The 4,536-nt window shown below is 36.6% G+C and overlaps 1 protein-coding gene across 1 annotated transcript in view; it reads left to right on the top strand.

Annotated features, from left to right (window-relative positions):
* LOC104620660 (casein kinase I isoform alpha) overlaps window positions 1–4,536 on the top strand; it is a gene marked incomplete at its 5' end in the record, with an annotated part of 34,891 nt that overhangs the window by 1,745 nt on the left and 28,610 nt on the right. The window lies entirely within an intron of this gene.

Genomic DNA, 4,536 nt, shown 5'->3' with positions numbered 1-4,536 from the left:
TCCAGGAGTTATTTCTCTTGAGATCATTGAGATGTTATGTTAGTAGTTCCTAACTACTGAACCTGCATCAGAATAGATTAAATGAAACTTCAGTTTTCTCCAGAAAGACTTTGTACAGTTAAGTTGGTCTTTTTTTAAACTTTGTTAATAATTGTTTTTAAAGTTAGTTTTTGTTATGTTTGTATTATGGTGTAAAGGAATTTTTTTCCTAGAGCTGCAGAAACGCTTTCAGTTTAGATACTGGGTCAAATTGTGGATTCCATTTAATCTGTTAACCCCTTCCCTGACTTTGTTGTGTGTGCACCTATGTCAACAGTGGCCTGTAGAGTCTATTGTAAGGTCATAATGATGACCTATTCTAGATCATATAGTAACTTTAACAAAACCTAAAACAAGTCTGCATTTCTGAGGTTAATGGCTCCCCCCCACCCAAACACAACTGGCTGGAGTTCTGACTGTAAGCAGGAGCTACATAGCGGAGGAGGCAGTGTTGTCTTGGCCATCTGTCCTCATTCACTACAGCTTTTTGCAGGAATAGAATAAACATACCTGAATTAAGTGGAACACTTGCATCTTAAATAGTTGCTTATGTGAAAACAGATTTAGTCTTTTAGACTACCGTTTCCCTCTTTTCTTCAAATCAATGCTTTTATTTCACAACTGAAAGACTAGAAATTGCATTTTGGAAAGCTGTCACAGTGTTGGTAAGCACTAAAACAGGGATAACTGGGAAAACAGCCAAAGCAAGTGGATATCAGGTGTTTCATCACAAACTGGAAAAACGGGCATTCTTAAGCTATTTTTTTGAAAAAGTGAATGAATGTTTGGTGCTATAATGAGGCCTAAGTTGCAAATTTTTCAACTTTTCCATGTAGCAGAAGTGAACTACTGTTTAAAAGTAAGTTCTTGGATTTGGTTAAAATGCCCTGTGAGAGCGTTTTAGGTAAAACTGAAATACTGGAAATCTTGCGTGTTGAAAAATTTGCTTCTAGCTTCAATTACAGCAGTCATCTTTAAGTTTTTCCTCAGTATTTTCCTTCCCCTGCTCCCAATAATACAACATTACAAGAATCTGAATAAGAATTGACAAGTGAGGCAGTACTCAAAACAACTCAAATTGATTCATAGACTCATTGTGGTAAAGGTGTGTAATCTATTTGATGTCAGTAAGTCTTAAAGTTTTTCACTTTCAGGTTCTCACAGTATTAGTCTTCGTAGTATTTTTCTAGAAAACTGTCTTTCAGAAAACTTGGAAGTACCTTTTGTTGCCTTCAGAAGCAGCATTAATTTTAGATCTATTTGTATGTACCAAATGCTGCTTGACAGGTTCTTTGACTAGGCTTCTGTTACTAGTTGTCTTCTGGCTGTATGATACCTGGTGATGCTTGAAGAAATCTAAAATGGCATTTTTATGTTTTCTGTCTTTAAGAGGAAGCTGAGCAGGGGACTCAGCACAGTTCTTCCAACAAACATTAAAATGCGGTGTGTTTAGTAGAAGTAGAATCTATGGTACTCTGAATCTAAAGGGGAGGACTTGGCCTACCAAATGAGACATATCACTGAGGTGCTTCACAAGGATATGTCTTTGAATAGCTGATTACAAAGATTAAGACCAGAGTGAAGTTACTGTGCATGTTGTTCCAGATAATTCAAGCTTTTCTGACATGTTTTTTTGGCAGCAGCTAAGCTGGGAGAATGTATGACTTTGTACTTGGGTCATTTTGCATGTGCGATTGATACTACATGTTCTGCCATTGTTTTATAATGGTATGCTGTCAAGTTGGAATAAGCTGTTCTTGGCTCAGTATATTTAGAAGGATGAATCAAGTTGAAGGAAAATCTTTCAATACATTTATTAAAATTTTTGTAAATTAAACAACACCACCACAAATAAACCATTTAATAGAAAATTAAGGAATCATTCTAAGCTTTTCCTATTGCCATGCTTTATAAGCTGGGCTCAGCAGCATTTTTATCCCAGTGCTACACATCTGGGAAACAGGCACATAATCTTGCATTCCTCATTTAAGAATGAGGGAGTTCTCTACTTTTCATCTACTTAAGTAATGCAGTGGCCAAGATCAGCTTACTAGAAGTTGCATTATGTGGCTTTGGCTTCCTAAAGTGGTCTGCTGTGCTTCTTTAACTCACAAAACTGAAATAATAGGTGAGGTATGGATTGCTCATTCATTTTGGGCACCAGTTCTTAAAACTGATTTCTGCCCTTTAGATGAGATTTCAGACATGCTATCTTATCATTACTAAGTTTGCAGTGTCACTTGAATTATATGGAACCAAGCAAATTTTTTTATAGCTTTTAAGGTTGATTTGATGGCCTTTCTGGCTGATTGCAAAAAAGCTAATGAGCAAAATCTCAGTTTGGGAGTTAAGTTCTTTAGTGCTGCTTTTGTGGGGTCAGCTGTGAGCCTTCACTTGTTGTGGAAGGTGAACAAGGGGGGCCTTGGTGCTCCCACTGTAACAGAACATATTGTTTGCACATAAAATAGCAAAAATTGAGATTGGAATGTCTTTATTCTCTGAATATTCTAAACCCTTTTAGACCTGCAAATCTTTGACTTCATTACTTACTGTTGTTTCTGGGAAGAGTAGCCAAGTTTCTGAACTTGTCTCTGGGGTTTTACAAAACCTGTAAATGCTCTACAGATTTTTAAGCTGTAGTATGTTCTTGATGCACAAATTTTTGTTAATTATTACCTTCATTTTTCACAAAAGGCTCTTGAACCAGGCTTAACATTCTAACAATCTGATCTGCCTTTAGGACACAATGCAAAGTCCGCAGTATTCTGCTGGGCTTACTCTCATTGTTCTCAGCCATCAGCTGTCTTTTTTTCTTTTTTCCTCTCTTTTTCAGTGGCAAAGCATTTTTAGCTGTAATCTTGTTAACTGGGCACTGATCCTATTAGTGTGGACTATCTACCTTTATTCCCAAATTCTTGGTTCTGGCTTGGAGGAATGCAGCAGAGTGTGTTTGGTGATTTTCGCATGTTTTGTTCATAGTGTAATGGTTAAAGCACTCTTGACAAAAGCAATTCTTCAAATTATCTGTGACAGCCAATCTTGATTTTTGCCATTTATGGTGTTTATCAACTATTGTTCATATCTTTTACAAAGATTACCTTTAGGTAGTCTTTCAGATGTACTTTTGAAAGAAAAGTGGGCTTCAGATTTTTCTCCTGACAACACCATGGGATAACTTATTTTCTTTATCACCAGTTTCAAATGGAAAAAAGCTCTGCTGGAACCAGATGACTATTGGCCATGTATTAGAAGTGTTGCACTTAAGAGTAGGAGGAGAGCCTAGTGAGTGTGAAACAGATGCTGTGTGTATTCTGTGGGCAAGGACGAAGAGATACTGTACAGCATGTGAGGCTAATCAAGGTGGTATTTAAGTTTAGTCATTTGTAAGTTTAAAAACCAGAAGCTACTGACTTACCAATTTTATTGCAGTATTCTCTTGCAAACTGAAGAAGTAAATCCTTACACTTCTGAACTTTTCAATGCAGTAAATTCTTGCAAAATAATTTGATGTTGAGAAATTCAGTAGTGCCACCCGGGTATCGCTGCAATCTTCTAAATAGTGAAGCATGTTGTAAAGTTTCTGGAAAAAGAAATCTATAAAAGCATCTACAGTTTTTGTTGTTCTAGTTGCTTACTGCCATGTTGTTGGATAATCTCTTAATAACAGACTCTGCATATTCATCTTCACTGAGTAATACATGTTAATGGAAAAATGTGGTCAAGTTTGGTAATTTTAAGGTTGTTCTCACAACCGATTTTTCCTTGAGCGCTTCAAGTTTTGATCTCTTTAAGCAGTGCTTAAAAATCTGTAAACACACCTCAAACACCTTCATTTTAAATTTTTCCCAGTAACTTCCTGCAGCATAAAAAAACCTAAAAACACACAAACAAAAAATGAAAAATACTCACCAAACCCAAAACCAAAAAACAACCCCTGCAGTGCTTTCCCCCCCAAGAAAAAAACCCACCAAAACCAACCAAAAACGCAAACCAACCAAGCCCAAAACTAGTAGTCAGATAAAGTCTGAAAAGTTTTCTGTTTTCCTTTCATTGGTAAGGCTGATAATTTCAGATAGGTCTGCAAGTAATGAGGAGGAAGGTTCTAGCAATAGAGCCTCCTATTAATTAACTTTCTTTTGTTACTTGAGGTTGCATACTGAAGGGCAGAAAGCTCCAGTAGATGAGGAAGCCTCTTGTTCCGGTAGCTCAAAGTGAAATTGAAAGCTAGTCTTTTAATACTTAAAACTTGTCTACTGAGAGAATGAATGTCTTTATAAAACATGAAGTAGATTTTGTTTAACAATCTAAACTTCTGCCTTAATTGGTCTTCATGGACTCCTTAGAAGCAGCTAAGAGAGACCACAGTTTGAAAAGAAATGCAGCTGTCCTTTTTTGATCTTGCTCTTTTTTTTTCTCCTTGCCTTAGCTCAGCCTTTTCAGAAACAGCTGCAAGAGTATGCAGTTTCAGTTCGATGTTACTCTTATTTGGAACAGGTG

The sequence above is a fragment of the Phaethon lepturus genome, unplaced genomic scaffold (assembly GCF_000687285.1).
Source record: "Phaethon lepturus isolate BGI_N335 unplaced genomic scaffold, ASM68728v1 scaffold27445, whole genome shotgun sequence".
Classification (NCBI taxonomy): Eukaryota; Metazoa; Chordata; class Aves; order Phaethontiformes; family Phaethontidae; genus Phaethon; species Phaethon lepturus.
The sequence above is the reverse complement of the archived record's forward strand: the minus strand, read 5'-3'. Positions and strand labels throughout refer to the sequence as shown.